Below are 12,654 nucleotides of genomic sequence, written 5' to 3' on the forward strand. Positions count from 1 at the left end.
TCAAAATATTAGCTTAAATATAACCCACATTTTACCAAGACTCCCTAAATTTTGGGTAGAAATAACATTGCATTAATATACTCATCATTGATGGTTTCTTATCTTCAGCTGCTAATACAGAATCTCAATCCCCCGAAAATTAGGATACCCCACACATTTCTATAAGTCCCCAGTGTAGGAGCAGAAGGAAAGCTTCCTCTCTGCTCACTGCAGTTTTGCTGAAAATGAATGGACAAAAGACATATAAACAGGAGAAAAAGGCATACAAATTTATTTAATGTGCATGAGGGAAAAATGACAGGAGTGTAATTACCCAATAACCCAGTGAGGTCCAGATACTTATATACCCTTCTTCACAGGAGATGGGGAGACAGGGGATATAGGAGTAAGTTATTTTCAGGGAAAATAAATGAGCCCAAAGAACAATGGCCTGGGACAAAGTTCCCCTGAGCTCTAGGGGAGGAGACAGGCAGGTGAGGGGCAGAGCTTTACCATAAACAAAGATTGTCTTATTATGCAGATAAAGTCCTCCAGGTAATCTCTCAGAACTTCCCGGGTGTGGTGAAGACCCTCCAGTCTCTTCACGTCTCCAGTGATATATAACTATCACTGAAGAGATATATATCTAGATATAGATATTGATATAGATACAGATATATGTATAGAGATATATATATATAGGGTTTTTTGTTGTTGTTTTTTGTTTTTTTTATAGTGTGTCACTCTCATATATATATATATATATATATATATATGGGTTTTTTTGTTTGTTTTTTGTTTTGTTTTGTTTTTTGATAGAGTTTCACTCTGTCACCCAAGCTGGAGTGCACTGGTGTGATCTCAGCTCACTGCAATCTCCACCTCCCAGGTTCAAGCAATTCTCATGCCTCAGCCTCCCAAGTATCTGGGACTACAGGTGCCCAACACCACACCCAGCTAATTTTTGTATTTTTAGTAGAGACAGGGTTTTGTCATGTTGGCCAGGCTGGTCTTGAACTCCTAACCTCAAGTGATCTGCCCGCCTCAGCTTCCCAAATTACTGGAATGACAGGCATACGCCACTGTGCTGGGCCTCCAGTGACTGATCTTTTTTGGTTATATGATGAGATCCTTAGGAAGGGGGTCTTAAGACAACTGCATTTCTTTTAGAAAGAAGCTTTCATATTCAGACAAGGAAATTCCAGAGAGAGTCCCTTCTTCTGTTTTGGGAAAGAAAGAGGCTCAGAGAGGTCAGGCTTGGTGGCTCACGCCTGTAATCCCAGCACTTTGAGAGGCTGAGGTAGGCAGATTGCCTGAGGTCAGGAGTTCAAGGCCAGCCTGGCCAACGTGGTGAAACCCTGTCTCTACTAAAAATACAAAAATTAGCTGGGCATGGTGGTGGGCACCTGTAGTCTCAGCTACTCTGGAGACTGAGACAGCAGAATCATTTGAACCTGGGAGGCGGAGATTGCAGTGAGCCGAGATTGCACCACTGCAGTCCATGCTAGGTGATAGAACAAGACTCCATTTAAAAAAAAAAATGGGTGGTAGGAGAAACTATGCTGATAGGAGAGACACTATGGTTCTGAGGCCTTACCATTTTCTTTAATTCTGTCAATCTAAATAAATTTCAGAATCTAGTTTAAATGGAGTTTATTCAAGTGTAAAAGTTTGAAAATGGCCACCAAGGGAAGTCAGTGTTCAGAAGTGAAGAAGTTTAAGATCATTTATACAGACAAAGTTTAGAGGAGCTTAACAGAATTTCAACACCTTTCTATATAAGGGTTAATGCATGGTTACAATGATTTGCTTAGTTGAGGTGGTCTTTTCCTTTTGAAAAAGGTATATTTAACATTCCACACTGAAGATATAACAGTCATAGGATCTTTTGTGATTCAGGTCTGAGTCAGGCACAGGACAATAAAGGAAGCAATTAATCTGTAACAAAGACCAGCGATTGGAAGAGGAGGTCTGACCTCTGGTCTCTCCTAGTCAATTACAGAAAAAAGAGGAAGAGTGTTAATCTATACTCAAGAAGCAAAAGAAGCAAACATGCTATGGTGACTGAGTTTCCAGGGATAAACGTCCCCCTTGACATAATACATTTAAAGGGTCCAGAGATTTTATTTTTCTTTGTAATTCAAAGTACTCAACATGCCAAAGTGCCATGTTTGGGGGTACCATTTTCTGTGCCCAACACCAGAAACTGTCTTATATGATTTTACAAGCATACCACTTCTGCTGTTAGAAAACACTCTCTTGCTGGGCCTCATCAGCATGGAATATGACCGTATCCAACAAAAGTCATCTCCCAGGGGATACTATGGGCTCCCCCAGGACTCTGCCCTACTTTTTTCTTCTACTCCATTCTCACAGAACATCCCAGATGATCCTTTAAAAATGAAAACCAGGTCCTTGCATTCCCTGGATCCCTACTGGACTTAGAATGAAATCCATACTGCTTATTGCTCTCCGTCATGTGGCCTCTGACTACATCTCCAGCCCCATCCTGCACCACTAACCCTCCTCTATAATAGTGAAGCTACATGGGCCTTCTCATTCATCTGACACATCAAGCTCCTCCCACCACAGCACCTTTGCCCTGGGTGTTCCCTTTGCTATTGTTCTTCACTTTGATCTTCTCATGACAGGCAGATCTCAGCTTAGAGATCTTTCCATGAAGTTTTCTCTGATCATCCAATCTAAACTTGCCCCTTTACCATATTCTCCCATTTTATTTTACCAATAGCCCTTAGCTTTGCCAACATGTTTTAGAATCACCAGTTTATTGCATCTACCCCCCCATGAGAATGTCATTGCCCAGTAAGCAGAGACCTTATGTGTCTTGTTCAGTGCTGTAATTCCAGACCTCAAATAATGCCAGGCACATAGTAGGTGCTGAGTGGATACTTAGACACAGCCTTGGTTAAAAATAGAGAGCCCTAGTTCAGACTTGCAGCAAAATCTTTTAAATGACATAGCCATACCCTTTTTCTTTTACTCATCCAAGATCCAAAAGACACGCCTATGGAATACATTTATATAAAATCCTCACAAAGAAATCAGGGAAGTATTTCCATGAACAACGTTCATTAGTATCTGTCTGCAGGCATAAGGACTACTTAAAAATAGTGCCTAAATGATATGATTTCAGGAGTTATGATACTCATCCTGTCCCTAAAATGTTTCTAGGACATTGTTTCTCAAACTTGGTACTACAGACATTTTGGGCTGGATAATTCTTTGCTGTGGGGAGCTGTCCTGGGCATTGAAAGATGTTTAGCAGCATCCCTGACCTCCACCTACTAGGTGTTAGTAGCTCCTCCCCTGTCGTGACAACCAAAAATGTCTCCAGAAATTACCAATGTCCCATGGGAGGGCAAAAGAGCCACTGGGTTAAGAACCACGGCTTAGGGTTTATTTAAGTTAAAAACCCATAGTCAGAGATATTAAAATGCAAATTTCTCTAGAAGTGGTCTAATTTCACTCTTACTTCATCATTCATTCTTTTTTTTTTTTTTTTTTTTTTTTTTTGAGACGGAGTTTCGCTCTTGTTACCCAGGCTGGAGTGCAATGGCGCGATCTCGGCTCACCGCAACCTCCGCCTCCCAGGTTCAGGCAATTCTCCTGCCCCAGCCTCCTGAGTTGCTGGGATTACAGGCACGCACCACCATGCCCAGCTCATTTTTTGTATTTTTAGTAGAGACCGGGTTTCACCATGTTGACCAGGATGGTTTCGATCTCTTGACCTCGTGATCCACCCGCCTCGGCCTCCCACAGTGCTGGGATTACAGGCTTGAGCCACCGCGCCCGGCCCATTCATTCATTTTTTTAACAGTGAATTATTCAGTCGATACCAAGCACCAGAGTCAGTAAAAAGAGCTAAGAATGTAACAGACATAGTGTGTATTCTTGAGAGCTTCTCCCATTGTGGGAAGCCAAATGGAGAAGTAGACAAGTGTCAAACGGAAGGCCTGGGCCGTGATGGATAGTGCAACGGGTGGCATAAGGCAAAAGGACAGCCAGAGAGGATGGCTAGGGAGGATCTGTCATATCTTTTCTGGAGGGCTCTCGATGGGTTGGGAGTGCTGGAGTAGGGAGAAGGATGTGGAAAGAGTGACCAGGAAGCTAAAAACAAACCTGCTTACTTGGCAAGCTGGGAACAATTTGGTAGTGTTTTTATGAAGTGGATCTTTAATCGTCCCAAAATATCAAGTGGATGATGTTTTTCTCTGATCTACAATCTTTGCATTTATTTAGCAATTTTGCCGGAGTTCAAAATTAAATGTTGTAAAAAAATAATAATAATAAAGAGCAACTGTCCTTAGAAGACCAGGAGGAAACCAAAGTCAGAGAGTTTTTCGGTGTTCTTCTCAGGGCAAGAGGAGTCCATGCAGCTTACATATAGTCAGTTCCAAATCTCAAACAGGAACACACAGATATTGGGGGCCAGGGTTCATAGCATTCCAGGTGTGATTTACCTGGAATGTCCTGCAGGTGGGATTTCCTTGGTCATCTCTGGAGGTAGCAGGGAGTGGGGTTGACAATTTGGAGATAGCAACACTGATTACATTGTCATACTAACAGTTAAAAAAGGTTTGGACTAGGCCGGACGCAGTGGCACACGCCTGTAATCCCAGCATGTTGGGAGGCCAGGGAGGGCAGATCACAAGGTCAAGAGATCGAGGCCATCCTGGCCAACACAGTGAAATCCCATCTCTACTAAAAATACAGAAAAATTAGCCGGGCGTGATGGCACATGCCTGTGGTCCCAGCTGCTCGGGAGGCTGAGACGGAATAATCACTTGAACCCAGGAGGCGGAGGTTGCAGTGAGCCGAGATTGCGCTACTGCACTCCACCCTGGTGATAGAGCAAGACTCTGTCTCAAAAAAAAAAAACAAACAAAAAAGGTTTGGACTATAATACATTGATAATGACTTATTTCAGCACTATGTTGGGTTTTTTCTTCACTAAAGTTGCCATAATTTCTTTCTCCCCTCTACAGTTCACTGAACAACAATAACAAAAAGCATAATTAATCCTGTGACAGCTGAACAGCTGAGACAAGACAAAGCTGAGTTTCAAATGACAATGTGTTAAGTAATTAAAGGAGAATGTCCCAGAAGACAGGAGTGGGGTGTTTTACATTTTGGAATCCAGAAAATTACCCAACTAATTAGCTAGATCCTTGCTTTACTTTATGGCCTTTCCAAAATCTGTGTTTTCTGGTCTCACCCACCTCCCATCTCAGGGAGGGCAATATTGAGGCTTCGATTGTTCTGATAGGGAAAGTGATAATGTTTAACTAATTGAAAATATCTTCTCAAGAATGAAGAACAAGGCTGCTTGTTGAGAATTGTCTTGATGGTTACACAAGCCTGTAAATTTAGTAAAATATATTGAATTGTACACTTAAAAATGGCTGAATTTTATGACATGTCTCAAAACTGTTTTTTTAAAGAGTGCTTGGAAAGAAAAACATAGTGCTCATCGACACAAAATCGAATATTCATAGAGACATTTTTCGTGAGAACCAAAAAGTGGAAACAACCCAGATATCCATGAACTGGTAAATGGCTAAATAAAACGTAGTATATTCATACAATGGAATATTCTTTGGTAATTTAAAAAATGAAATACTGACATCATGTTAAGTAAAATAATCCAGACAGGCACAGAAAGACAAACATTGCATATTCTTACTTATTTGTGGGATCTAAATTTTTTTTTAATTGATCTCATGTAGATCGAGAATAGAAGGATCATTACCAAAGGCTGGGAAGGGTTGTTGGGGTTGGGGAAAAGATGGAGATGGTTAAGGGGTCCAAAAATAGTTAGAATGAATGAATAAAGCCTAGCATTTGATAGCAAAACAGGGTGTCTATACTCAATAATAATTTAATTGTACATTTTAAAATAACTAAGAGTATAATTGGATTTTTTGTAACACAAAAGATAAATGCTTGAGGGGATGGATAGCCCATTTTCTATGATGTCATTATTATTCATTGCATGCCTGTATCAAAAGATCTTGTGGTCCCCACAAATATATACACCTACTATGTACTCACAAATAAAAAATAAAAAGATAAAAAGTTATTATTATTTGAGACTGAATCTCCCCCCATCGCCCAGTGGCATGGTCTCTGCTCACTGCAGTCTCCACCTCCCGGGCTCAGGAGATTCTCCTGCCTCAGTCTCCCAAGTAGCTGGGACTATAGGCATGAGTCACCATGCCCTGTTAATTTTTTTTTTTTTTTTTTTTTTTAGTAGAAATGCATTTCACCATGGTAGCCAGGCTGGTCTTGAATTCCTGACCTCAAGTGATCCACCCACCTAAGCCTCCCCTGGGATTACAGGCCTGAGCCACCACGCCTGGCCTAAAGAATTGTTTTTCAAAATAAAGTACTGATACATGCCACAACATAGATGAATCTTGAAATACTACACTAAGTGAAAGAAGCCAGACACAAAGGCCATGTATTGTATGATTCCACTTATATGGAATGCCCAGAATAGACAACTCCAGGAGAGTCAGAAAATAGTTTAGTGGTTACTAGCTGCTGGGAATGAGAAGAATGGGGAAGGACTGCTAATGAGTACAGGGTTTCTTTATGGGGTGATAAAAAAATGTTGTAAAATTAGATTGTAGTGACAGCTGCCTAATGCTGTGAATATACTAAAAACCGTTGGATTGTATACTTTAAATGGGTGAATTATATGGAATATGAATTACATCTCAATAAAAACTTTACAAAAAAAAAGAATGATTGTCATAGCATTGTTTATAACAGCAAAAAAAAAAAAATCAACAATGGGAGTTGGTTACATAAATTATGGTGAAGCCATACAACCAATGAAATACTATGTGCTCAAAAGAGGTGCCATAAGTGAGCATCATCAGGATCACAGGGAGTGCTTGTGAAAACTCAGAAATTTTTGACTCGATAGATCTGCCATGGGCCTTAAGGAGGTGCACGTCTCACAGTTTCTTTTCTTCTTTTTTTTTTTTTTTTTTTTTTTTTGAGACTCTTGTTCTATCACTCAGGCTGGAGTGCAGTGGTGCAAGTGCAGTGGTGTGGTCCCAGCTCACTGCAGCCTCCACCCACCGGGCTCGATCCATCCGCCCCCCTCAGAGTCCTCCGTAGCTGGGACCACAAGCACTTGCCACTACAGTTGGCTAAATTTTGTATTTTTTGTAAAGAAGGGGTTTCACCATGTTGCCCAAGCTCCTGACAGTCTCTCTTGCTGCTGGCCTGGGGACTGGTCTCTGAGAACCGTATCTTTCTATATGTATGAAATGCTCACAATATACTGTTGAAGAATCAAAAAGTGGTTGATTACATTGTATGATGCTGTTAAAAATATAGACACTTACCTTATAAATATTATTCCAGTAGACCTTATACATTTCATTCATGTGAGCACATAAAAACGTCTGGAAGGCTGGGTACCCAAAAAATTGCTACTTTTTTGGTAACAATTTTTATCTTCTTAATAATTATTTGTATTTATTTTTACAATGAGCCACATGTCCTTTAACAATCATAAAAATTACAGTAAATATCACAAAATGTGAAAATGTGAGAAATATTTATTCTAGTATATTTAGAAACATTTGTTTTTCACTTTGTTCCTGTTATTTTCTGTTTTTAATTTCTTTAGTCAAATATGTCACATTTTTCTTTATTGCTAATGTGTTTCATTATTATTAGAAAAATCTTCCTGCTCTTTGATTAAAGCTTTAAAAATTTTTTTCTAATTGTATTGCTTAATATTTCATGGCTAAATCTTTTGGCGTAGTAGAGCAGGCATCTGGCTACAATTTTTTGTATGAGGCTAGTAAATTATACCTTTGCTATTTCCCAAGTGATTTCTCTATTTTCCATTGGCTTCTAATGTCATGTATATCTGGGTCTATTTTTGGGTTCTAGTCTCTTCCACTAATTACACCGTCCTTGCGCTGGTTCTAGTAAATTTTAATACTTGCACTGGTTCCAGTAAATTTGAGTACTTGGGAGAGCTAGTTTGATTTCATTATTAATTTTCAGGCTTTTCCTGGTTACTGCTGCATGTTATTCTTCCCAATAAACATTAAAATTATTTTGTCAAGTGCACAAAAATGAAATGTTTTTGGTTGAAAATCTGTGGATTTATATAAGGAAATACGGCATCTTTAAAACAGGGAATCTTTGTGTCCAAGAACATAGTATGCTTTTCATTCATTTCAGCCTTCCTTTTTATTTCTCCAATATGGTTTAATTTTCTTTCATGTAAACCCAGCACATTTTCTACTAGTGTAATGAGGCCCCATGCTATAGTGGATACAAGCAGGGACTCTGGGGCTGGACAGGGCAAATCCCAGCTCTAGCACTTCCTGGCCATGTGACCTTGGGCAGTTACCTAGCCTCTAACCACCTCAATTTTCTCATCTCTAAAATGGAAACAATAGAACTGATATCATAGGTTTGTTATGAGCATTAACAAGAAGTTGTCTATGACATGGAAATCACTTATCAAAGTGTCTAGTTTATCACAATCATTATCATCATCATAAAGAAAACTTCACATAACTGTGAGAAAAGGCTAGCAACCAATAGAAAAATTGTTGCTGAGCATTTAAAAATTGTGCAATATGTGGAGGGCAATTAGGCAATATCTATCACAATTTTAAACATTGATCTCTTTGACTCAGGAATTCCAGTTCTAAAAATGTTACCTGCATATTTGAAGAACTAAATTGTTAATGCCTTCCAATAAAGACAGCCAGGAACATACCTGTAATTGATTATGGTGTGTCTCAGTAAGGTGGCATTAGAATGAACAGATTATAGAATTTGGGTTTTAGTTGGATAGTTTTAGAGAGGTTCCACAGAACAATCTTGATATCATCAGAAAGGAAGCAATTAAATAATTGGGTATCAATAAATCTTATCTATCAGGAAGGCAGGCTAGAGCTAAGATAAAGCTGTAACTAGTAAAGAATAAGCAGTCACCCATTAGCAAAAGAGGCAGGTATTTGGCATTGTGTTGCACAGTATCCTTGTCAGAACTGGATGTTCTGTGAAAACAGGATGGGTTAGCTATGAGCATCACATTAGTTTATAATAACATTGAGGCCTACTAAGTCAGATCTGTTCCTGGATGACAGGGAACAATTTTATTTTTCTTTCTTATAATGTACTTCAATGAGTCATTGTTTTTAATAGCCAATGATAGAAATAACTTAGATGTCTATTAATTCAGAGGCTAGTTAAAAATTATGGTATATTCTCTCAATGAAATAGTAATAAAAATGAAACACACATTAAATGGAAAAAAATTGCAGAACATTATATGGTTTGAAAAGTATGCATAACAGCCGGGCGCGGTGGCTCAAGTCTGTAATCCCAGCACTTTGGGAGGCCGAGGCGGGTGGATCACGAGGTCAAGAGATCGAGACCATCCTGGTCAACATGGTGAAACCCCGTCTCTACTAAAACTACAAAAAATTAGCTGGGCATGGTGGCGCGTGCCTGTAATCCCAGCTACTCAGGAGGCTGAGGCAGGAGAATTGCCTGAACCTAGGAGGCGGAGGTTGCGGTGAGCCGAGATCGCGCCATTGCACTCCAGCCTGGGTAACAAGAGCGAAACCCCGTCTCAAAAAAAAAAAAAAAAAAAAAAGTATGCATAACATACACATGTGCTTATACATCATAGAAATTTGCATTCATATGCAAAAATATCATGTACCCAAAATCTTAACAGCATTTGTCTCTGAAGAGCAGGATGGAGTGAAAAAGACAGAGAGCTTTAACTAATTAACATACTTCTATTTGTTTTAAAATCTAAATGTTGAAATCTTTTATTAATAAAAATATTTTTAAATTATGATAAGCAAATACGGCTGGTTTTAAATTTTCAATAACGAAATTCTTCTTGATTAGAAATGAAAGCAATCCCAGAGCTTGCTCATGAATGCTATTACGTTGTAAAAATAAATTAATTTAATTTGGCCATTCCTTCAGGGACCAATTTGATTCAGGTAACAGTTCCAGAGAATGCTGACAAGGAGATAATTTTTTCCATCTTTCCTTTGGGTGTAATATTAGCATTGGAGTTTCTGAAAATCATTAAGGTAACCAATTGCTACTGAATTATATTAAGCTTGGAAGAAAGTGAATCCATTCCTTCTTCCTATACAGAAGAATATCAATAGTCCCATACAATGAAAACCAAGACAACTGGATTTTAACAGGGAGCTGAGTCAAGCTCTCATGGTTAACTTGTATAAGTTCTTATGGTGAACTCCAAATATTTCATAAAATAGATTTTTCTAATGTCAACTCATTTGTACATATGTAACACTGTGATGGTTCATGTCAAGTGTCAACTTGATTGGATTGAAGAATGCAAAGTATTGTTCTGAAGTGTGTCTATGCGGGTATTGCCAAAGGAGATTATCATTTGAGTCAGTGGATTGGGAGAGGCAGACCTATCCTCAATCTGGGTGGGTACCATCTAATCAGCTGCAAGCTCGGCTAGAATAAAGCAGGCAGAAGAAGGTGGAAAGACTTGACTTGCTGAGTCTTCTGGCCTTCATCTTTCTCCCATGCTGGATGCTTCCTGCCCTCAAATATCAGACTCCAAGTTCTTCAGCTTTTGGACTTTTGGACTTAATACCAGTGATTTGCCAGGGGCTCTCAGGCCTTTGGCCACAGACTGAAGGCTGCACTGTTCTCCCCCCTACTTTTTAGGTTTTGGGACTCGGGCTGGCTTCCTTGCTCCTCAGCTTGCAGGCGGCCTATAGTGGGACTTCACCTTGTGATTGTGTGAGTCAATTCTAATAAACTCCCCTTCATGTATTTATCTATCCTATTAGTTCTGTCCCTTTAGAGAACACTAATAAAACAAGTGGAATGAACTTGTTTCTCCAAACTGCTGTGAATTATGCTCTATCAAATTCCCTTTTCTTACTGCATGGCTGGTTGCCTTGACCATTGTCAGCCTGACTCCGTAAGTCTTTGTACGGAAATGTAGCCCAGTCAGCATCTCAGTCTCCAGTTCAGCAGCTCTCTTCCCTTTTATATCAGGCTAGGCATGCTCTCCATCACATCTCTCCATCTTCACTCTCTTCACCTTATCCTTTTCCTGCCCCTCTGCCATCAGTGTGGGTAGGAGAAGGGGAAGAGATGGTTTCTCAGGTGGCTGCCCAGGGCATGCTGGGTGCCCTCTTTCTGGTTAGTGGCGACACTCCCCTCCACCTGAAGAGTTGGGGATGAGGGTGGTCAGTAAGGGCATTCAGGTCCTGCCCTCCTTTCTCTTAGCACAGCTGATCTAATTCATGGCATACTAGTACCCTGGGTGTGGACAGTTGGAGGGTACAAGTGGCCCTAATGGTGTGGACACACCCAAAATAGCACTCCTAAGCAATGGCAAACTCTTTCACAATTTAAATGCACCTTCTCAATCACCACCCAGGGGAAGGCAAAAGGACATGTTTTTTGTGACTGCATACGCCCTTCCCCCATCCCTATAATGGTCCCCAGAATTTCTGTAGCCCTCAGTCACGTCTACCACCGTAGTAAGTGTGGGTACTGATAGGGTCTATCTTCAGTATTTCTTGGGAACATTACTCTCTCCACCTGGTCATACTACTTGCCATTCTCCCAATGGCGCTTCCCAGACTGCAAGGCCTGGTGGGAGGAGAGTGAGCCCTGACTCCACAGGCCTCCAACAAGAGATGAAGAGGACAAATCCTCTTCTTTCTTGTATTATAAACAATTCTCTGGGCAAACACCCAACCCTTCACAAGCCCCACAGGTAGAAGGCAGGCACCTAGCCTCTCTGTTAAAAGCACTGCCCTCTCCTGGGGGGTTATTTCTTCCTGCACAGACCTGAGAACCAAGTTGGAGTGTGGGTTATTGGGGAAGGGGTCTGTCTGCTGGCAGTTGCTGAGATGACCCCCTCTCCACAAGCCCATAGGGAAGCAGGTGTTGTTCTTTCAACTTAGAGGCTGGTTATTTAGCAGTTCTTGTTTTCAGCTAAGGGCCGCCTCATTAATCCCAGGAAAAACAAGAATGATCTCCTTTAGCATCTTTGCTCTTTCTGGGGATTCAGGAGCCCTACTCTCTTTTTCTCTATCTGCTCAGTACCATCCTTTCAGTTAAGATACCCTCAGTGACTTGTCTCCAATTCTAGTTCTGCTCCTGATATAGGTTTCTCTGACACCCTATTTGCAGTGTTTTCAGATGGTTTTTGCGTAGTACCATGGCAGATCAAATACACGACTCAATTATCATGGTTATTTAGATATTGTAAACATACATATAGACAAGGACGGACAGCCTCTGTACTATTTTTTTGTGACTCCCACCTCCAACTAGATTTTCATTCTCTATGCTTTTCTTTTTCCTATTATATTTTTCAATAATCATTCCCCATGTGATTTACTTCAGTGATCCACTAGATGATCTCAGAAAGTCAGTCTAATAACTTTCTACAACCATGTCCTAGTGTTCTGGATAAACAAAAAGGACAAAGAGCCTGTTTTCTTTGAGTTGAAATCTTGAGAACGGTTTCTCAGTGATTCCTAGAATAAGGTGGACCTTTCTTATCATAACTGGTTATGGTACAAGTTCAAAAGCTGCCAGATTTTATTACTCTTTTATGTCTGAGATATGCTTCAAGAGGCT

The sequence above is a fragment of the Sapajus apella genome, unplaced genomic scaffold (genome assembly GCF_009761245.1).
Source record: "Sapajus apella isolate SASKATOON/1434 unplaced genomic scaffold, GSC_monkey_1.0 scaffold44, whole genome shotgun sequence".
NCBI lineage: Eukaryota > Metazoa > Chordata > Mammalia > Primates > Cebidae > Sapajus > Sapajus apella.